We start from the raw sequence: 24,464 nt of genomic DNA on the forward strand, positions 1-24,464 counted from the left end.
TCAGCGACGCAGGTCAATCCCTCTGGTCTCGTCAGCGCCATCCGGGTGGCCACCAGTCAACGAGACAGAGAGAGGTCCTCTCTCTCTCTCTCTCTCTCTCTCTCTCTCTCTCTCTCTCTCTCTCTCTCTCTCTCTCTCTCTCAAGTCGCTGCTGTAACCTGTGCTACGAGACAGTCTCCCCTCCTCGAGTCATAACTCCAAGCTACATTTCTCTGATCTAGGTCAGGGGTCTTACTACCCTCCTCCCATGGCTGAGAAATCGACCAGCAACAGAAAATGGAACTTTTGGTATAACGTATAGCCCATGTATCGACCAACACTACGCTAAGCGTATATACGTATGAATAAATAACCTACGGTGTGACTCTCTCTCCCTCTCCTTCTCTCTCTCTCTCTCTCTCTCTCTCTCTCCATTGGGAGGGTGAGAGAGTATATTCAATGGTTATTTTTCTCTCTCTTTTTCTCACACAAAATTCTACAAATTTCCCCTCATTTCTTTACCGATTGGGTTGACAGTTGGTAGGTATGTATCGTGGTGTTGTAATACGCCTCTGCCACTTCTTCATTTGATGTTCTTTTCATATATGGCTTAATATCCGACGTTAAGGGTTCAAGGATCAGATAGCCATACTTTGTAGAGTTCCATCACCTCCTGACACCAGGGTTAGGATCCAGACACTATCGTCTTGTGAGAGAATGTCCGTCTGTCTCTCTCCTGCAGTTATTGCGTCTCCTTATGCAAGAAGAGAGCCATATTGCTTCTTGCTCTTTCTACCTTGTTTTATCGTCTTTTACATTTTCTTTCGAACGGTCCACTACAAAAGCACAAAAATCCATCATTTCTGGGCCGACTGATGTGGAACAAGACGGGCTGTTGTGCATTTTGTGCCTCGCTGCCAGACGACCTAGATCTTAGTGTCTAATCGTATAGATATTGATCGGAAGTATGATGTCCTCTTCAGTGATAATCTTTCTTCATCTGTTTCCCCTTCTACTTAGCCCTGTTTCAGTCAGTGTTCACAGAGAGCAGCACACACACAGATATTTTCTTCTGTAGATGACCCACATAATCTACACAAAATATTTGTGAACTGGTCAGTTTTGTCTGTTCTTCAAGGGTCAAAGGTCACCAAGCTTTCTGGTTGTTTTTTTCGGGAGGAGGTCAAGTATTGCCCTGGTCAGCGCCACAGGTCAGTATCAACTACAATGGTCACTGCCACAGGTCAGCCCTCGGCTCTGGTCAGGGTCATAGGTCAGTGTGTGCTGTGGTCAGCAGTTCCTCGGGTCAGGCAGGTTCCAGTAATGATCGCTGAGGGTCAGCTTCACAGGTCAATTTCCAGTTATGACTGCCAGGTGTCAGGATATCATCAATGACCTGTGTCAGAGGTCAGTCTTTGCGCCTTGGTCATCAGTACACATCACTTAGCCCCCTCCCCCAAAACACACACACACACGCACACACACACACACACACCAAAAAAAAGAAAATTATGGGTCAATTTGATAAAATCACTGAAAGGAAATTATCTATGACAGAAATGAATTGAAATAGTCTCGAACATAATTGTTTTGTCTCCGATAATCATTTTGGTCCCGCAGTCAAAATGTGACATATATATATATATATATATATATATATATATATATATATATATATATATATATATATATATATATATATATATGTATGTATATATATATATATATTCTTATGAGTCCACGGTGAAAGTGAAACACGAAAAGTTCCCAAGTGCAACTTTCGTGTAATAATTACATCATCAGGGGAGACACAAGAGAGAAATATAACAGTCAGTTGATATACATCGATGTATATCAACTGACTGTTATATTTCTCTCTTGTGTCTCCCCTGATGATGTGATTATTACACGAAAGTGCACTTGGCAACTTTTCGTGTTTCATTTTCACCGAAGACTCGTAAGAATATCTTGATCACGCGCAAAATAGTCATCCTTTCCAATATATATATATATATATATATATATATATATATATATATATATATATATATATATATATATATATATATATATATATTCCTCTTTTTAAGAGTCATACAGACCTCAGGGAGTTGATGAGGAAAGATTTATGATTCTGAAACTCATTTGATATTACCATTTCTATGACTGAAAATGTTAATTGATTCCATAAATGAAATTGGTCGGTATCTGAAAGGGAGGAGAGTGTGGTTGATGAGGTTTTACACTGATGGTTTAGTGATGCTAACCACGTTTCTTATGTGCAGTAAACTACATCACATCAATCCATTGATCATAATATTATGAAAAAAAATATTCCAGAGCCCTGAGACGGAGGCCATTATTCACAACGGTTTAAATATAATCCCAGGAAGTCTGAGGAGAGAGAGAGAGAGAGAGAGAGAGAGAGAGAGAGAGAGAGAGAGAGAGAGAGAGAGAGAGAGAGAGAGAGAGTTATAATTAATCAAAATACCATATTCATTTCTGGGCATCTAAATCATTAATGGGCCTGGCAGGTTTTTACGAAAGAATTCAATATTCTTTTGTGAAGTATTCAACCATCTGATATCCAGTGAGAATAAAGTACCATAGCTTTATAGATATAGATATTATGACTAGATATAGATATCAAGACTATCTTTTGATATGAATGTACCCTGTGGTTAGATCATCACTTAAGTTTTCAAGTTAGAAACTTAATCTCCCGAGGGAGTAACTTGCCTTTAGAAACAGACTAAGTTTTTTTGTGATCCTAGTTAATTACTTCGTTAGGATCTGTTCTCATCCGGGTGGTTTGAAAAGCAAGTCGTTAAATGTTTTGATAAACGTCTGGGGAGCAATTATGATACTGAACATTTTTAAAACACATTTTTGAAGTTTTTTTGTTCTTTCACTTAATCATTCAGGGTGTTCTGGAGGAGGGAGTTGGCTGCAGGTAACAGCCGCTGAGGGATGCGCGACCGGACGTCCTAACATTGGCACTGTCCACCACCGTCTGTGTGAGGACTGTTGCTCTTCCTCTCTTGTGTCGATGAGACTAACTTATCGGCCTTGATTGTGTCATCCTAACGTATTCAATAAACCAATTATGTACTACCTGCCTTCTGTCTTAAAGATCTCTTTATTAACCTATTCTTCTTCCTTTTGTCTTAAAGATCTCTTTATAAACCTCTTCTTCTTCCTTTTGTCTTAAAGATCTCTTTATTAACCTCTTCTTCTTCCTTTTGTCTTAAAGATCTCTTTATTAACCTCTTCTTCTTCCTTTTGTCTTAAAGATCTCTTTATCAACCTCTTCTTCTTCCTTTTGTCTTAAAGATCTCTTTATTAACCTCTTCTTCTTCCTTCTCTCTTAAAGATCTCTTTATCAACCTCCTCTTCTTCCTTCTGTCTTAAAGATCTCTTTATTAACCTCCTCTTCTTTCTTCTGTCTTAAAGATCTCTTTATTAACCTCCTCTTCTTTCTTCTGTCTTAAAGATCTCTTTATTAACCTCTTCTTCTTCCTTCTCTCTTAAAGATCTCTTTATCAACCTCCTCTTCTTCCTTCTGTCTTAAAGATCTCTTTATTAACCTCCTCTTCTTTCTTCTGTCTTAAAGATCTCTTTATTAACCTCCTCTTCTTTCTTCTGTCTTAAAGATCTCTTTATTAACCTCCTCTTCTTTCTTCTGTCTTAAAGATCTCTTTATTAACCTCCTCTTCTTCCTTCTGGCTTAAAGATTTCGTTATCAACCTTTTCTTCTTTCTTCCTTCATAACTCTGACCACAGTTTCTATATTTCGATCAACTTTTTCTTTTGCCTCATATTTCGTGGTTTGCCGTAGACGAAGACTTTCGCCCATAACTGGAGTCTTCTTTATCAAAGAGAACATCAAATTTCGATGTTGCGGGTGAATTACACAACAAAGTTTTTGACTAGTCCCAGCATCTGTTTGGAGTACAGTAATGAGTTGGGATGAGGTCCCTGTTGTATGCCGACGGACACGAATCAAAGGATGAGGTGTGAGGGTTGGGGGGGTAGTATCGTGAGGACAAGGGTATGAAAACGCATGAGGGTGTGATGTGTGGTCTCTGAAGGCAGCCTATCAGAGAAATACCTTCGGGGACTATTCTTGTTGCACTTCATCCAGAGATGCGGTCGCTTAGCTGTGTCTGCAGCCATCACGGTATTGACCTGACTGATGGCGCTAGCTTGCTCGGGAAACCCCATCTACACACACCCATACACCTTCACCCCCGTTGAAATCAACAACTCTCCAATAGCCCTTATTCTGGAGAGGACAACAGGTCAATATCTGCCAAAAATTAACGTAATGCAACAATTTTTTTCTTGCTCTAGGGAGGATAGCAGGTTAATAGCTGCTCTATTTAGCGTCACACATTAATTACTTTCTCTCACCGCTGTGTGAGCTACAGACTGGACGCGGGTCTACCCTACGAGTAATTCTCTGAGCAATGTTAGTCTACATTTTGGTTCCTCGTCAAAGGTTCAGTCTCCGCTCTGTTCAATGTCAGAGATTCAGTCACCGTGTGAGTCAACGCCTGAGAATCAGTTTGCGCTTTATTCAACGCCAGAGGTTGTCTCCGATCTATCCAACGCCAGAGGTTCAGTCTCCACTTTATTCAACGCTAGACGTTCAGTCTCCGATCTATTCAACGCCAGAGGTTCAGTCTCCGCTCTGTTTAACGCTGCACGTTCAGCCTCCGCTTTATTCAACGCTAGAGGTTCAGTCTCCGCTCTGTTCAACGCTGGACGTTCAGGCTCCGCTCTACTCAACGCTAGAGGTTCAGTCTCTGATCTATTCAACGCCAGAGGTAAAGTATCCGATACAGTCAACACCAAAAGTTAGTTCACATTTCCCATCGCACAGGTCAGTCAGTCAGTTAGTCAGTCTCTACTCTTCAATCAACACTCCCTACTTTCGTCAAGTCCCCCAAGTCCATCTTTACTCCGTTCAGAACCACAGGCAAGAGCCTCCTTTAGCATAGACCACACACACACAAAAAAGAATTGTACCACATCAAGGCTACAAATCGTGGTGTCCACCCCATCCTACAAGTAACAATCTACTTTAAACGCTACTGGAGAATCCGGTGGCCACTAAGAGCGCCCAGCGGCGTAGAGGTTGTTTTAAAGGAATGAAGAAAACAAGGTCCAGTGTAGCAGCAGGAGGAGGAGGGTGTTTGGGGTGGAGGGGTTCAGAAAGTGTGGCCAGCGGAGCAAGGTGTTCCCCTCTCTTATGCATGTCCCTTGAACAGACGTAGTCTATTGTGAATCTAATGCTAAAACTGGAAAGAGATTATCATTACTAAAAACACAAAAAGGCATAACCCCAACAATTCCCTGCTGACGAAATTTCACAAAAGAAAAGAGTGAACTGTTACCTTCGTTCCCTACGGTTTCTTGAATGAAAAACATTAATTATCATAATTAGTTCTCAGACCACCAGCGAGGCCTGGAAAGGAGTATAATTGCCTCCCAGCCAGCGCCACAGACCCAACCTTCGTCTCTCTCGTGGACCTAACTACCAGCTGGCCTCACTGGTGGCCTATCCACCAGCTGGCCTCATTAGTGTCCTAACCACCAGCTGGCCTCACTGGTGACCTATCCACCAGCTGGCCTCATTAGTGGTCTAACCAGCAACCGGCCTAACTACCAGCTGGCCTCACTGGTGGCCTAACTACCAGTTGGCCTTACTGGTGGCCTCACTACCAGCTGGCCTCACTGGTGGCCTAACCACCAGCTGGCCTCATTGATGGCCTCACTACCAGCTGGTCTCACTGGTACCCTAACCACCACCTGGCCTCATGACTGGTCTAACCTTCATTCAGGAAACGCCTCAGCGTCAAGCCCGACCGCTGCCACACAAGCAAGTCACAACAATTTTTTTTTCCTGACCAAAAACCATCAGAAGCCCCGAGCAGTTGGGGAAAAATATTCCTTTATCTTTAACAATACTTCATATGAAGCCTAGAAACCCACCATCGTTTGTATATCCTGATTACCAGTCTGCCTTATCAGTAGAAGTCTTATCATTCTTAGATATCACCTGTATACACACAGCTGTATGTATAAATAGAAATAGGAGACGATCTCTCCCCCCAAAATAAGGATCGAGACTGCTTTTCCCCCACACCCACAAGGGGGAAGGTCAGAGATCATGTGCTGCGCACCCTCTCACACACAATGCAGGTCAGCAGAGCCTCATCACAGAGAGTGGTTTTATCAGAACCAGTTGCCTCCTATGACCACGAACGGCAGGAATGATCATATTCAGCCTTACACCAGGCGCACGCGCGTGCACCAACCCACACCCACCCCACCCACCCACCCACACACACACACACACACACATATATATATATATACGAATAAAGTGCATATAAACGCGCACCTTCATAGAACATACAAACCTCCAACAGCCAGGATCGAACCCGGGACCCCTGCCTCTTGCACAGGGGTCCCGGGTTCGATCCTGGCTGTTGGAGATTTGTATGACATATATATATATATATATATATATATATATATATATATATATATATATATATATATATATATATATATATATATATATATTTACCTTCTTCAGTGGAGAGCTGGGTGACTGGAGGAGACCATGGTGCTACTCGAACAAGCCATCCTCACGATGTATCTCCAGATGACTTCGTCGTCAGGTGGTGACACGCTGCAGATGACATCGTCGTCAGGTGATGACACCCCAAACACCTACATTCCTACCGGTTTCACCGAGGGCGGGGGGCAGCTTCGTACTGCTGGCAGGCAAGCTGGGTGTTTTCCTTACGAGCATTTGAGTCACACTTGAGAGTCGATACTTCGAGAGTGAACATGCAGGAAGGGTCTTGAGGTATCGGGCTGTGAAGTGCTGGCGAGTCTGCCATCTGACGAATGAATGTAGATCAGTCTCACTAAAGAAAATCTCTGAATATATATACATATGACACTAGAACTTAAGGAGGACTTAGTATATTAGAAGTGTATAAGTAAATCACATTACACAAGTACCTTATTTTATCTACTTACGATCGTATTTATTCACTCGTCCACAATGGAATTAGTTGGAATTTTCCGTCTTATTTTCCATTCTCTCCTATGACTTTCTTCTTGTTCACTGAAATCAAATCCTGTGTAGTTTCTAGCCACTTATGTGGCCCAACAACCGTCATACTTTGGTGTGTGTTTTCATACAGCTTATATATATATTTATATATATATATATATTTATATATATATATATATATATATATATATATATATATATATATATATATATATATATATATTTTTTTTTTTTTTTTTTCTTTCTTATCTTCTCTTTCCGACTATTCGCCATTTCCCGCGTTACCGAAGTGGCGTTAAAAACAGAGGACTGAGCCTTGGAGGAAATATCCTCACTTGGCCCCCCTTCTCTGTTCCTTCTTTTGGAAAATCAAAAACGGAAGGGGAGGATTTCCATCCCCCAGCTCTCTCCCCTTTTAGTCGCCTTCTACGACACGCAGGGAATACGTGGAAAGTATTCTTTCTCTCCCTATCCCCAGGGAGAATATATATATATATATATATATATATATATATATATATATATATATATATATATATATATATATATATATATAAAGTGTGTGAAAGAAGAAAGTTAAGAGTAAATGTGAATAAGAGCAAGGTTATTAGGTACAGTAGAGTTGAGGGTCAAGTCAATTGGGAGGTGAGTTTGAATGGAGAAAAACTGGAGGAAGTGAAGTGTTTTAGATATCTGGGAGTGGATCTGGCAGCGGATGGAACCATGGAAGCGGAAGTGGATCATAGGGTGGGGGAGGGGGCGAAAATTCTGGGAGCCTTGAAGAATGTGTGGAAGTCGAGAACATTATCTCGGAAAGCAAAAATGGGTATGTTTGAAGGAATAGTGGTTCCAACAATGTTGTATGGTTGCGATGCGTGGGCTATGGATAGAGTTGTGCGCAGGAGGATGGATGTGCTGGAAATGAGATGTTTGAGGACAATGTGTGGTGTGAGGTGGTTTGATCGAGTAAGTAACGTAAGGGTAAGAGAGATGTGTGGAAATAAAAAGAGCGTGGTTGAGAGAGCAGAAGAGGGTGTTTTGAAATGGTTCGGGCACATGGAGAGAATGAGTGAGGAAAGGTTGACCAAGAGAATATATGTGTCGGAGGTGGAGGGAACGAGGAGAAGAGGGAGACCAAATTGGAGGTGGAAAGATGGAGTGAAAAGGATTTTGTGTGATCGGGGCCTGAACATGCAGGAGGGTGAAAGGAGGGCAAGGAATAGAGTGAATTGGAGCGATGTGGTATACCGGGGTTGACGTGCTGTCAGTGGATTGAATCAAGGCATGTGAAGCGTCTGGGGTAAACCATGGAAAGCTGTGTAGGTATGTATATTTGCGTGTGTGGACGTATGTATATACATGTGTATGGGGGTGGGTTGGGCCATTTCTTTAGTCTGTTTCCTTGCGCTACCTCGCAAACGCGGGAGACAGCGACAAAGTATAATAATATAATAATAATACATATATATATATATATATATATATATATATATATATATATATATATATATATATATATATAGCGTCAATGAGGTGGTCTTGATTGGGGCATTTAGTAGCCTGCACCATCTCAGTTAACATAAAGACTTGTATGATTTCCTTATTGTCGAGCGTTCTGTATGAGATGGAGAGGGTGTGCGCTATGTGGAATGATCGCCAGCAACCTGTGTGGACGCGGGGCAGAAAAATAAAGACTTGGGGCCTAAGAGGGACAGTTGATAGCCGCTTGTACCGTTGGCTCTCTGCGCTCCCCTCTACTAACTTCTCTCGTCGGTGATTGGCTGCCACCTAATGATTGGCTGCCACCTGCAGAGAGAGAGAGAGAGAGAGAGAGAGAGAGAGAGAGAGAGAGAGAGAGAGAGAGAGAGAGAGAGTTAAGATCCAACCGTCAACATCTCACCGAGCAACAATTCTTTCCGACTTCTCTTCCGGACAAACGAAAGTTAGCAGCATGTAAACAGAACGGCGGTGGATACACAGGAGAATCTAATTTCCCCTCGACAGGTTCTGCTGACTGCCTGCCGACCCACCCAGACACTAGGGAGGCCAGACTATACTGTGTGTAGTGTTTCCCTTGTGGAGGATGGCAGCTGTGGTGTGGTCAGAGTGTGTGGGTGGTGGTGTGGTAAATAGCGTGCTGGTAGCGTAGGTTGTGGTGGTGTGGTGGTGATAATGTGCTGGTAGTGTAGGTTGTGGTGGTGTGGTGGTGATAATGTGCTGGTAGTGTAGGTTGTGGTGGTGTGGTGGTGATAGTTTGCTGGTAGTGAAGGCTGTGGTGGTGATAATGTGCTGGTAGAGTAGGTTGTGGTGGTGTGGTAGTGATAGTGTTCTGGTAGTGAAGGATGTGGTGGTGTGGTGGTGATAGTGTGCTGATAGAGGAGGTTGTAGTGATGTGGTGGTTATAGTGTGTTGGTAGTGTTGGTTGTGGTGGTGTTGTGGGTGGCAGTGTGTAGGGGTGATGGTTTTGTGGGTGGTACTCTGCCTGCGGTGGAGGTGGTTGTGTGGTGATGGTGGTGGTTGTGGGGGAAGGGTAGTGGTTGTTGGGTGATGGGAGGTGGTTGTGGGGAGGTCGGTAGTTGAACTGACCGGAGCAGATAGACTATGGCTGGATTCCATCCCCCTGTATGAAAGAAAAGATAGACAAAGATCTTAAGTGTCACAAAAGTTGGTGAATTCCAAACAGAAAAGTGATGCTGGACTCCATGGAAAGAGGGAGTATCAAATGAAGATATGAGAGAGAGAGAGAGAGAGAGAGAGAGAGAGAGAGAGAGAGAGAGAGAGAGAGAGAGAGAGAGAGAGAGAGAGAGAGAGAAACGTTATATAATGAAATAACTTTATCATCTCCAACAGAGCAACAATAATAAGCTACGCAGCATGACTCCAGGCTGGAGGGTGCGCCAAAATACCATTGTAGTAGTGTTGGGGTGTTTATGAATTCGGTAAAATAGAGGTATAGTGGGTGCTGGTGGTGTGCGGTGAGGTGAGGTGCAGTAAGGTGGTGGTTGGTGAGAGCGGTGGTGTTGGTGCGTCTGGTGTTGTGTGGATTGGTGTAGCGAGTGGCGATATAAATGCTTTAGGGAGTGATGTATGGTGGTAGTAATGATGGTGGAGGTTGAGTTAGGGGTATGGCTGGTGACCAAGTGAGTGGTGGTGCTGTGTATAGTGCTGGGTGTGGGTTAGAAGTACACAGGTGCCCATGGCAGTACATGGGAAGGATAGAGAAGAGACCTGATGGTCCATCATGAACTGACGGGTAACAGTGGCGTGGATAGTGGTGTAAGTAGTCCAGCAGTGGTGTGGACGAGTGACGGTGATGTGGGTGGAGAATTGGGTAGTAACCGGGTTGGAGACGTGGTGTATGACGGCTCAGTCTAACTTGCACATGTCATCTTATGTCTGCAAATTCTTTATCATTTCGAGAACAAACTCCATGAATGAAGACGTGCACCCTCGTTCACATCAACGAACACAAGAGGCAAAACGTGATGCATCAATGAACGATCCGGCAGAACACACCGGGGCGACTTCCACTGCTGGCTAACAAACCTCTGCCAGACAGGAATGGGAGCTGACTGTCCCTGCAGGTTTTAATTAATGCCACCAGGGGCACATAACTGCGTCAGGTTGCCCCTCGTGCTGGAAGCTGTGATTATACAACGAGTGGACCTGGAGTGGGACTTGAGCAAGATGCTTCGAGTGTCACTTGTCTCGGAGAAGTTCATTAGTGTTTCAGTTGTTTATTTGAGTGTGTCGAGGTCGGCCGGGAAAGCAGCAATTGTGGACCCCAGCAGCCTACCGTCTCTGGTCCGAGGGGGGTCTTACCATGGGTAGGGATTTCGATAAAGGACGCTGCTGGGGAGGGCTCAGTCGGGTACTAGGTCTGTGGCTCTGGTCTTAAGAAGGTCCGACACTGTTAGTAACACTGTCCCGATCCTGCAGTTTAGAGGAACTGGTTTAACGTGTAGACGATCAGTTTCGTTTCAGAATGTCCAGTCTAACGTCTTCTCTGGCGTCAAACCAGCACATCATACAAGCGATCATCCTTTAACGTCAGAAGGTGATTAGCTAATGGGTAGGGTGGCATGATGGAGAAAAGTCAGACTTAAGGAAATTGAGGGGGGATGGGGGCCACGAAAATGGAAGTTGTTAGAGTTTACAACAAACTTTTGGGCAATATGTTATACTTTCCCGCGCGAGAAACATTAATAATGATTACACACGGCATGCTGAGTGGAAAGGATTTTCAAGATAGTGCGACAGAAAACCTAAACTTAAACCTGTGTGACGGACTTTATGATAAACAAAGAACCGAACATGGGTTTAGTGTTGTACTGTTAAAACTGGTATTGATGATGCCCATTGGTGTACAGTAAACTGCGTCGATTCTTGCTCAGTAGTGTACAGTAAACTGAGACAGATCTTGCTCAGTGGTGTACTATAAATAAGCTGGGATAGATCTTGCTCCGTGTTGTCCAGGCAAGATCTTGCGAGATCCCTCCTGCCACACAGTGTTGTACAGGAGTTGTGATATATAACTGGAGTCATAAGAAAATATAGTGAAAACAAGACAAATGTAAATGCGAAGTCGATGGTCACACATAAGGAAGATATTGAGTTACATTAACCTTACAAAAGTCTACTGGAAGGGAATAACTAGTATGGGATTTGCATGGAAAAGATTTGAGGATATTTGTGTTTGCATCTAGGAAAGGTTGAGAAAGGAACAGCTTAGTGGAACAGAGATGTGAACAGTGATTATGGAAGAGAAAGAAATGCATATACCAGCTGATGATAGTGCATGGAAGTGTCTGCGAGATTAACAGAAGTCAGTGAGGAGATGAGAGACGCGAGTGAAATCAACAGAGGGCATTCAACGCTACAGGAAGGAGTCAGCGAGGGGACCAACAGAAGGAAGTAGTTATAACAAACGGATTTAGCGGAGCAACCAAGACGATGAAGAACAGATGATAAACAGACGATTCAGGACGAAACTGTGTATGGCAACAGATGGATACGATCTAGGGTAAAAGCGAGAGTCTGAGCCATGAACACGAAGGAGCGACTGTAGGGAAGTGATAAACAAAAGATGGAATGGCACCATCAGAACGTACATGTTTCTGCCAGAAATTACCTGGTAGAACATTCCTATCAATCTCCCCAAAGCCAGGAATTAAGGGAATTGGAGATGACGTCCCCAACTCTATCTCCAGATTAGAATAGAGTCATTTGTGACTAAATGAGTTGAACTCACTCAGAGCGAGGAGATCCGGCATGTTACATATAAGCAGGGGGAAAAAAAGATAAACTCAGGAGGGTGGCAGGGATGGTCCACTTAATGGAAAGTGATGAAGGATGAGGATATTACCATCACTCTGTACTTTTCTGCCGTATGCGAGGGAGTCTGGCATGAGGGTAGAGTCTCAGGGGACCTGAGGGTTTGGGTGGAAACAACTACATCTGCACGAGTGGAAGAGAGGAAAAAAAAAGGGGGGGGAGAAAGGAAAACCTGATGACAAGGGGAGAGAGAGAGAGAGAGAGAGAGAGAGAGAGAGAGAGAGAGAGAGAGAGAGAGAGAGAGAGAGAGAGAGAGATACTGTCGATCAATTAGCGTGTTGGCTGTGGGAGTTTCGGGGGCGTGTGTTTGTGGCCCTGATGAATGAGAAGGGAGAACGTATAGGGGCGGGCGGGCGGGTGGGCGTGGGCCCGAGTCTCAGGTGAGACTGGTTGATGACAGGTGGGTGGTAGAGACGGGCAGGATGGGTGCAGACAGCTCTGTGTGATCATGGGTGCTACGTGTGTATCGTCAACCATCACGTAAGTGAAGGGTATTCAGGGATGGCCATGGGACTCGGTCATCGGTCTAAGATCATAGTAGGCGTTGCCATACGTCATCGTGGTCGTTCTGTGTTGTCATACATCATTGTGGTCGTTCTGTGTTGCCATACGTCATCGTGGTCGTTCTGTGTTGTCAAACATCATTGTGGTCGTTCTGTGTTGCCATAGTCATTGTGGTCGTTCTGTGTTGCCATACGTCATTGTGGTCGTTTTGTGTTGCCATGCGTCATAGTGGTCCTTCTTTGTTGTCATACGTCATATGGTCGTTCTGTGTTGCCAGACGCCTTCATAGTTGTCGTCCTCTGTTGCCAGACGCTTTCTTAGTCGTTTTGTATTTGCAGCGGTGTAATGGCGCAAGGTATAGCTGGTTATGTGGCCAAAGCGACTGTATGAACGTATCTAGCTAGACCAAGAGCAGGAGAGGATTTCCCAGCTCCTGCACCACAATCATTGCAACATGTTCACTGTATATACCCAGGATATAACAAGGTTACACACAGCTCAACTCCCACCTCTGAATTACCCCAGCATACCACGGTGTATAACCAACCAGACGGGAAATATATCACTCGGTACAAACCTCAAAAGCAATTCATATATATATATATATATATATATATATATATATATATATATATATATATATATATATATATATATATATATATATATATTGTTTTTTTTTTTTTTTTTTTTGCTTTGTCGCTGTCTCCCGCGTTTGCGAGGTAGCGCAAGGAAACAGACGAAAGAAATGGCCCAACCCCCCCCCCCCATACACATGTATATACATACGTCCACACACGCAAATATACATACCTACACAGCTTTCCATAGCTTACCCCAGACGCTTCACATGCCTTGATTCAATCCACTGACAGCACGTCAACCCCGGTATACCACATCGCTCCAATTCACTCTATTCCTTGCCCTCCTTTCACCCTCCTGCATGTTCAGGCCCCGATCACACAAAATCTTTTTCACTCCATCTTTCCACCTCCAATTTGGTCTCCCTCTTCTCCTCGTTCCCTCCACCTCCGACACATATATTCTCTTGGTCAATCTTTCCTCACTCATTCTCTCCATGTGCCCGAACCATTTCAAAACACCCTCTTCTGCTCGCTCAACCACGCTCTTTTTATTTCCACACATCTCTCTTACCCTTACGTTACTTACTCGATCAAACCACCTCACACCACATATTGTCCTCAAACATCTCATTTCCAGCACATCCATCCTCCTGCGCACAACTCTATCCATAGCCCACGTCTCACAACCATACAACATTGTTGGAACCACTATTCCTTCAAACATACCCATTATTGCTTTCCGAGATAATGTTCTCGACTTCCACACATTCTTCAAGGCTCACAGAATTTTCGCCCCCTCCCCCACCCTATGATCCACTTCCGCTTCCATGGTTCCATCCGCTGCCAGATCCACTCCCAGATATCTAAAACACTTCACTTCCTCCAGTTTTTCTCCATTCAAACTCACCTCCCAATTGACTTGACCCTCAACCCTACTGTACCTAATAACCTTGCTCTTATTCACATTTACTCTTAACTTTCTTCTTTCACACACTTTTCCAAACTCAGTCACCAGCTTCTGCAGTTTCTCACATGAATCAGCCACCAGCGCTGTATCATCATCGAACAACAACTGACTCACTTCCCAAGCTCTCTCATCCCCAACAGACTTCATACTTGCCCCTCTTTCCAAAACTCTTGCATTCACCTCCCTAACAACCCCATCCATAAACAAATTAAACAACCATGGAGACATCACACACCCCTGCCGCAAACCTACATTCACTGAGAACCAATCACTTTCCTCTCTTCCTACACGTACACATGCCTTACATCCTCGATAAAAACTTTTTACTGCTTCTAACAACTTGCCTCCCACACCATATATTCTTAATACCTTCCACAGAGCATATATATAATATATATATATATATATATATATATATATATATATATATATATATATATATATATACATATATATATATATATATATATATATATATATATATATATATATATATATATATATATATATATATATCTTTCTTTCTTTCTTTCAAACTATTCGCCATTTCCCGCATTAGCGAGGTAGCGTTAAGAACAGAGGACTGGGCCTTTGAGGGAATACCCTCACCTGGCCCAATTCTCTGTTCCTTCTTTTGGAAAATTGAAAAAAAAAAAAAAAAAAACAACCGAGAGGGGAGGATTTCCAGCCCCCGCTCCCTCCCCTTTTAGTCGCCTTCTACGACACGCAGGGAATACGTGGGAAGTATTCTTAATCCCCTATCCCCAGGGATAATATATGTATATATATATATATATATATATATATATATATATATATATATATATATATATATATATATATATATATATATATATATATACAACCAATCATGAGAGGATGCATCTCTCAGCTCTCATATGAGAGTTACTGGGGATTGCTATTCACACCTCACACAACACCAGTGGTGCAGTCAGTCCCAGAGAACACACACCTCACACATCCCACACCAAAGCCGAACAGAAGTTCCTTACGTGTGACAGACGTCAACAAAACCTGCCCGGGATCAACGTGAGGCGAGGGAAATGAAGTCGCAGTATCTCCAGGAGGCTGGCGGAGAGAGGAGGAAAAGGGGGGGGGGGAGCTATGTAGGGTCAGGAGAGGGTGAAAAGGGTGTCGGGAAGAGGAGAAGCGTGGAGAAGTAAAGAGGAAATGAGCAGCAGAGGAAGAAAGCTAAGGATAGATAAGGGAAGAGGTCAAAAGAGGTGATAAATGTTGCAAAGTTTGATTAGGATTAAGTGGAGAGAACGCAAAAAAGCAGGAGGATGTGGGGTGAAAACAAAGAGGGTGAGTGGAAAAGACAAAATGGAAGATGAGGAAGAGATTAAGAGAAGAGGTTAAATGGGAGGGACAAGAACCGAGACCAAGACCACGTGGGTCAGGCCACCCCTGAGGCCCGCTGGAGGCGAATGATGGAACTATCGAGAGTCACGGCTCACAGATCCTTCGTAGGGTGACTGATGAAACAAGGTATACACAGTCAGGATGAATGATACAGCAGAAGACCTACTGGCCCGTATGAGGGCAGCACCTATGTACACTTACCCATCACCAGTCATGTATTAATCTGGGTTTGAACCTTCCCAAAGTGTTAGTGTCTACGTTAGAATATTATTCTGTGTTCTCCCCTCAATTATACCCTCAACTGCTATATCACCCACACTTACATTCAAATCACCTGCCATCAAGACTCAATCTTAGCATCATAGTTACTGAAGCATTCGCTCAGCTCCTCCCAGAACATTCGCCTTTGACACACAAAACCAAGTGCATAAAAACTGACAGTCACTTAGCTCTCGTAATCCACATTCATTCTCACCCACATCAGTCTACGACTCACTTCCTTACCCTCTTTGGCACATTCCCACAACTCCTCCGACAGCTTCCACTTCCTTTGCTCTCGCTCCCCTATACTACCCTTACCTCATTCCTAAGCCATTCTTCCCCCTTCCCTTTTAGCTTAGTTTCATTAAGAGCCAGAATAACCAAGTTCATATCCCATAAGATACTACCTATTTCTCACTTCTTCTCTTCTTGATTACATCCACATACATTCCCACACCCTTGCCTGAGCCTTCGAGGAGGATTAGCCCTCCTCGCTTGGCTCCTTCTTCTGTTCCCACTTTAAAAAAGGGTTTCCGGTTACCATCTCCCATTACTTTCGGTCGTCTTCTACGACGTGCAGGGAGTACGTGGGGAGTATTCTGATTCCTTGATCCCCTTTGTAAGATCATCCCTCACTCTACTCCTCTCTAGAGAATACAAGTCTATTATTCTTAATCTGTAGTCATACGGGAGGCTCCTAATGCCTGTGATTACTCTTGTCATCCATCCTTATTTGCTCTCGCCAGAATATATATACATCCATCCTGTAGTATAGTGTCCAGAACTGTACTGTGCTGTAGTGAGGTCTGACCAAATGCTACATGTCACTCTGAACTGAAGCTCTTATATATAAAACCAAGTTGTCTGTTTGCATAATTTGGTACAGTGATTCATGTTTTCATTGTTTTAGATCTGTAATGATAATCATCTACATATCCTCTCTCTCTCTCTCTCTCTCTCTCTCTCTCTCTCTCTCTCTCTCTCTCTCTCTCTCTCTATCTATCTATCTATCTATCTATCTATCTGTAAGTCGTTAACCTGCTCACTTTAGACTCAAAACGTATTGTCAGCAAACTAACTCACTTTACAGTCTACTCCAACGTGAAGATCACTGACGTATACTGATGATGAAAGGAGGCCTCTGAGGACTGAGCCCTAAGACACCAGGCTAATTACCTGGCCCCTCTCAGTTGTGAGTCCAGTAATGCTTCTTGATCCATGTTGCTTCTTATCTGTCAGGCATTTCCGAATCCACTTTCGTACCTTCTCCTCCTGTACCTTGAGCTGCTATTCCTCTTTCCCGACTCCTGGGTGCAACCCCTGCTGAAGCAGAGATAAATATCATGATACCAAGCAGTGTCAGCGGATACAAAGACGCTGGATTAGAGGATAAGGTGTTATTAAGAGGTGGAGGGTAAGTTTGGACACGAGGTAATTACATTTAAAGTAACTGTGTGAGTCTCAGAGAAAATGGCCGTAAATTGATTATCATGTACTTTTTAAAAAGGTTTATGAAGATGAAAGCTGTCTAGGATGTTCTGACCCCATATAGCAAGTATGGATGACTTCTGAAATCTTTAAAAAGCTTTCAAAATGGAAGTGGTATGTGTGTGTGTGTGTGTGTGTGTGTGTGTGTGTGTGAGTGGTCTGTGGGAATACATCAACTCTGTGTCATGTCATCATGGTTATTTCTTTGAGGAATGGGACATTACGAGACATGAGTGCACGGTGAGGTGACTGTGGTGTAAAACGTAATCGAGGAGAAAGAAAATGGAAACTGCCACTCTTGCTGTATGCAGATGAGTCTCTTTGTCGTTTGCTGAAAGGGAGGAAGAATTAGACACAGCGATGGGCCGTGTCAACCATGTATGTAGGACGAGGCTGTCGTGATAGCTCACAACATAACATCAGTCTACATAGTGAAGAAGTAGATATTGTGGACGAGTTTACGTTCTGGGGAGTAAAGTTCTGTATGGAGGATTGTGGAAACTCTGAAGTAGGAAACAGAGAATTAAGTGTAGAATGTGCACGAGACTTGTTTTAAATGAGTACTTATCCCAGTTCTGAGGCATTGGTGTGACAGCAACATTTGCAGAGGAGGTGAAAAATAAGAGCAATTAAGATGGATGACTTACGTTGTATACATGGAATTAGGAGGATAAATGGGTTCAATATAGGAAATGTGAGAAGGACATGTGACGTGAGGAAATTATTCATGTGAAACACATATGACACTCCTTTATGGATGCTGTGGTCATGTAGAACTTATGGCAGCTGATTGGATAGACAAAATGATATGTAGCGGTGAAAGTAGATGGCGAAGAGAGGAGAGGTAGTCTACAGTTGAACTGGGATGATGCAGTAGTGAGGGAAGTGTTTGAGTCTGCTGCGCTGATGTTTCAGATGAAGGATGTTACCAGCATGGCTGGGGATCATATGAGATGGAAGTATTGTGCGCATGGAGATGTGACTGGAGACGAAGGTCGTGCATGACGATATCAACCTGGTTGGTGGAAATTGTTAATAAAAAAAACACGTAAGAAATGCTGACGTAAGGTGTGGATGTCAGTGTTTCACCATGGCAATCACTATAGTATCAGTACCATGAGACCCAAGCACCGGGACAGCACCAGTACCATGAGACCCAAGCACCAGAACAGCACCAGTACCATGAGACCGAACAGTATAGCACCAGCACCATGAGACCCAACCACCAGTACAACACCAGTACAATGAAACCCAACAGTACATCACCAGTCCCATGAGCCCCAACAGCACAGCACCAGTACCATGAGACCCAACTACCAGTACAGTACCAGTACCATGAGACCCAACCACCAGTACAGTCCCCAGTCCGATGGAACCCATCACAGCACCCACTACCAGTCGTCTCCTACCACCAGTACACAACCAACTTCCAGTCTCAGTCCTCAACTCAATCCAGTAAACACACGAGCATGACCCCCTTCCCCACCCTCCTTCCTCCCACGTCCCAATACCTCATGGGCTCCATCTATTTTATTGACCATCAGTTCAAAGAACAGCTTCCCTGACGGGGAGGTTCGCTCCCAACTGGCTAATATAACTTGTATATAAAACTTTACGACGGTCATGTTCCTTTATTGTGCGCCGACCTACCTAGGCAAGGAGACCTGCCAACCCAGGGGTAGAGTCTGTAGGAAAATGTGAACCCTTGAGAACTCTCGTTGTGTTCATCGTGTGGTTATGACCATCACTCTAAGCTGTTCATACGTTTCCATTCCATCAGTACTATATTTATAGAGCACCCTAACTCCTACCTCCTGCCCCTATGCAAAAGCCTGGCCACAGCACCACAATTCCTGCCTCCTGCCCCATGCCAATCATGGAGGCCACAACACCATAACTCCTACCTTCCTACCCCATGCATACCATGGCCACAACACCATAACTCCTACCTTCTACCCCATGCATACCATGGCCACAACACCATAACTCCTACCTTCCTACCCCATGCATACCTTGGCCACAACACCATAACTCCTGCCTCCCCATGCCAATCATGGCGGCCACAACACCATAACTCCTACATCCTACCCCATGCATACCTTGGCCACAATACCATATTTATACCTTCTACCCCATGCATACCATGGCCACAACACCATAACTCCTACCTTCTACCCCATGCATACCATGGCCACAACACCATAACTCCTACCTTCTACCCCATGCATACCTTGGCCACAACATCATAACTCCTACCTTCCTACCCCATGCATACCATGGCCACAACACCATAACTCCTACCTTCTACCCCATGCGTACCATGGCCACAACACCATAACTCCTACCTTCTACCCCATGCATACCATGGCCACAACACCATAACTCCTACCTTCTACCCCATGCATACCATGGCCACAACACCATAACTCCTACCTTCTACCCCATGCATACCATGGCCACAACACCATAACTCCTACCTTCTACCCCATGCATACCTTGGCCACAACATCATAACTCCTACCTTCCTACCCCATGCATACCATGGCCACAACACCATAACTCCTACCTTCTACCCCATGCATACCATGGCCACAACACCATAACTCCTACCTTCCTACCCCATGCATACCATGGCCACAACACCATAACTCCTACCTTCTACCCCATGCATACCTTGGCCACAATACCATAACTCCTGCCTCCCCATGCCAATCATGGCGGCCACAACACCACAACTCCTGCCTCCTGCCCCATGTCAATCATGGTGGCCACAACATCATAACTCCCGCCTGCTGCCTGGGCCAAGCTAGACCAGAGCAACCATAACTGGTGAGTGCGCTCCACTTTCCGTCAGATGAATTTTGTGGTAAATCTCATCACATACGTCAAAGGCAGAGATGAAAGCATGCAGGACGTAGGACTGTCCATCAGGGGACTCGATCATCATTTTTCACAGCCACCCACCCCTCCTCTCTCTCTCTCTCTCTCTCTCTCTCTCTCTCTCTCTCTCTCTCTCTCTCTCTCTCTCTCTGCCACCAGCGGGATCCTACCATACCAATCCTGCCGTCCGGCGAAGGACACTGGCGCTCAACTCTCTCCTCTCTCCTCTCTCTCTCTCTCCCGCCAGCGGGATCCTGCCCTCCACGATGGACCCCTCAAGCATCCATATCTGGCAGATGATGATGACCAGGCCCATCCTGGGTGTTGTTATTAGATGGTCTCCCGTCCCATCCCCTCGCGATTTTATCTGATGATGGGGAGAAGAGAGAGTGGTACGGAGGGAGAGGGGGATGGGAGAAAAGTTGAGAAAGCCATAAAATAGATAACTGAGAGAGAGAGAGAGAGAGAGAGAGAGAGAGAGAGAGAGAGAGAGAGAGAGAGAGAGAGAGAGAGAGAGAGAGGTGGAGGGAGGATGGGAGAGGGAAAAGACTATATTCTCGTGGGAACGAAACAGCTTCGAAACTTTATAGTGTATAAAGTTTCGAAGCTCCGAAACTTTGTACACTATAATGCCATTTATTTCCCCAAAATGCCTCGGAAAAGAGTCGACCCTCCTCATGATATCACTGGGTAAGTGTCTGAATAGAGCAGGGCAGAAGGGCTCTCCTTTATATACCATCAACATTCACAAAAAGAGAGACCCCTGTTCTGCACTTGGCGTACAATACTAATAAAACTTGAACTGACTCTGAAAAGACACTCGAGCTATTGACATGAGCTCTTGGCACTACAGGTAATTACCAAGATTCATTATGGGATCACATGGTAACGATATTAGGAGAATTTACATGAATATTGTGTGGGTTTTTGGATACAACACCTGTGAATCATGAACCAGGCGTGCAAGAAATAAAGTGAATTGGAACGATGCGGTATACCGGGGTCGACGTGCTGTCAATGGACTGAACCAGGGCATGTGTAATACCTGGGATAAACCATGGAAAGGTCTGTGAGGCCTAGATGTGGATAAGGAGCTGTGGTTCCGGTGCATTACATATGACAGCTAAAGGCAGACTGTGAAAGAAAGTGGCCATTTTTGTCTGTTTTCCCCGTAACAAGACGTGCAACTGAGAACACTGATGTACGTAAAATGGAATAACTCAGGTACGACGCGGCCACATATATATTCCAGCCTCTCCAGAGAAGCTGTACTGGAGCCCACACATGTGTTGTGCCGACTGTGAACAATGGGTCCGGTCTGGAGAGCCGTCAGCTGGTTCATCAGGATCCGCCAGGCAGCAGCCAGCTGTGGCATATCTGAATATAGCCGAGGGTGGGTTGATAGCGCATGAAGCAAGATCCCCTGGCCTGCATACAGCAGCAGGCGACTTTATGGTATGAAAGGCTGGGCTAACGCCAGGCTGGACAAGAGCTGTGGACCAGAGTGACAGGAGTGTCACCAGCAGCGAGTCAGGTCGGAGCTGTGGACCAGCAGAAGTCAGTACCCTCCCCCAGGAGGTGATGGCACGATAGTACTGGGGTCACTGAGGCAGACGGGCAGCCTCCAGCCACCAGGGCCATCACAGTATAAGAGTCACACTGTCACAATAGTAACACTGGCAGGAGGATGCAGGTGTTCCCACAGTAACGCTGACAGTAGGATGCAGGTGTTAGAACAGTAACATCAGCAGGAGGATGCAGGTGTTAACAACACTAACACTGGTATGTAAAGGCCAGGTGTTATGAAAGTAACACTAGCGGTATGCAACACTTGAGACTTAAGCTAATGTACAAAGAGGACTATAACTTTGGCAACTTTCTGCTCACTTCAAGAGGAATTATTCCCATCTTCGCTGGAATGACTCGTCCGAGGGAGAAATCAGAGCGTGCATTACGGTTAACTTGCCTCCTGGAAGACTGAGTTCAGAGGGAATCGATGACGCTCAAGTTTCTGTTGTTTTTCACACATGTGTAGATCCAAAGATTGTGAGAAGAGGCGTCTAGAAATATACCGACGGTAGAGATGGATTCAAGCTCTCTGATTCAGACAAGTTCAAAAGGCCATTAGAGTTGTCGTGATGGACATACAAGAGCATAGTTATCAGTGGCACGTCCTCAGTAGCAAACCTCCGAACAGATTTCGGATCTTGGAGCTTCACTTGGGCTTCGAACGGATCCGAACTGAAGGCCTACCACCTCAAGTGTTAAATCCTCCATCCAAGCGCTGTGAGCAACGTCACTTGAACATTTTCCAGTTTTGATTTTTCTATTTCTTTCTCTCGAGAGCGACACAACGGATCACACTTCCAACTGCGGCTCTTCACTGGAAGAGAGACAGAAAACTTCAAAGCATCACCTGGAACCCAGCAGCTCCCAGCTGTTACTAAGTCTCTGGCTGGCACCTATGCCGATTCTTCCTTAACTTCTGTTCTTTAACAAAATCAATTCACTTGACCGTCCAAACACGCAATCTTTACTACTATTATTTGTAAATTCAGCAGTGAGTGGCCTTCCAGACTAGTGAGACTCGGTGCGTTTTGCCCAAGCGTCACTCAGGGTCTCCCGGCTGCAGCATAACAGCTTGTGTGACAAGAGACATCGTCACACAGTCATGACAGCCAGACTCACTGACTGGCCATGACACACACTGACTTAACATCTGGCTATGACACCACACACACAAACACACGCATACACACACACATTCGTACATCTTCGTTTGCGCAATGTGTTTTGGACAAAAAACTGCTTAGAAAAAAAAATATAATTGTCAAGTTACGACTCTGTGTGTGTGTGTGTGTGTGTGTGTGTGTGTGTGTGTGTGTGTGTGTGCGTGCGTGCGTGCGTGTGCGCATGTGTTTTATGTGGATGTATTTCCACCATCCCATCTCGGAGTCCTGGACAGTCAGGATCACACCTGAGAAAACCCTTACGAAAAAATCTGACTTCGAATATAAGATAAACAAAAGAACAAAAGTTTCGTGTAATAAAAAGCCAGTGATTCATCTATACGAAGGCGCCTCACATCAGCATCCACGGAACCAACATCATCGGACTCTTCCTCGTGGGGTCGAACTCCTCAACTCTCGTCCCTTCACCTCGGAAACCCTTTCCTTATGAGGATCGTTTCCCCTTGCGTGTTTTTACGTCATTATCTGATTACAGCACTTCCTTATGTCTTTGATGGTGGGTAAAAAGGGTGGATAGGAAGCCTTGATGGGGCGAGGGTTGGAAATTGAATGGGATATATCATAATCATTATTTGTTTATTTCTGTTATTATCACTATCATTATTATCATTATTTTCGTTATAATAATTATTATTATTATTATTATTATTATTATTATTATCATTATTATTATTATTATTATTATTATTATTATCATTATTATTATCATTATTATTATCATTATTATCATTGTTATTATTACTATTATTATCATTATCATTATCATTATCATTATTACTATTATCGTTATCATTATCAATACATTTTCTTATCTTTAATCTTTATAATTATTCTTATTATCACTATCATTATCATTAGTGTTATCATTATCATCAATACGAACATGCAACCCCAGGAACCCTTTCATGGGGCTCATGCAGCTTAAAGGCTGTAGCCAAAGCAGGAGCAGGGGAATGAGGACTTCTTTTAAGCTCAAGTGTTCTCGAGGAGACTGTACTCCTTACCGTCCAGTGATGATGATGCAGCCGTGCTAAAGATAACCACTCACTCGCGGTGTAACCCCCTGCAGGTGCAGTACGGTATACATATGCCTATACATACCTTTATGTGCCAGGATTTTGTTCTATTGGGCTGGCACAGGGCTCAGAAAACCGGACGCCCCTCCCAGAGTTCGAATCCTACCCGATAGGTCAATACATTTGTCTTGATATCAATGTATCCTGTTGATCTAGCTATCA

At 44.2% G+C, this 24,464-nt stretch overlaps 1 long non-coding RNA gene across 1 annotated transcript in view; it reads right to left on the minus strand.

Annotated features, from left to right (window-relative positions):
* The window catches only part of LOC139753457 (uncharacterized), a 192,749-nt gene that overhangs the window by 14,144 nt on the left and 154,141 nt on the right, over positions 1-24,464 (minus strand). The window contains exons 2-4 of the long non-coding RNA XR_011713713.1: positions 17,192-17,428; positions 7,039-7,126; positions 6,578-6,896 (exon numbers count right to left, since the gene is read on the minus strand). This is a non-coding gene — a long non-coding RNA (uncharacterized lncRNA). The remainder of the gene's footprint in view (positions 1-6,577; positions 6,897-7,038; positions 7,127-17,191; positions 17,429-24,464) is intronic.

This window comes from Panulirus ornatus, chromosome 2 (assembly GCF_036320965.1).
Source record: "Panulirus ornatus isolate Po-2019 chromosome 2, ASM3632096v1, whole genome shotgun sequence".
NCBI lineage: Eukaryota > Metazoa > Arthropoda > Malacostraca > Decapoda > Palinuridae > Panulirus > Panulirus ornatus.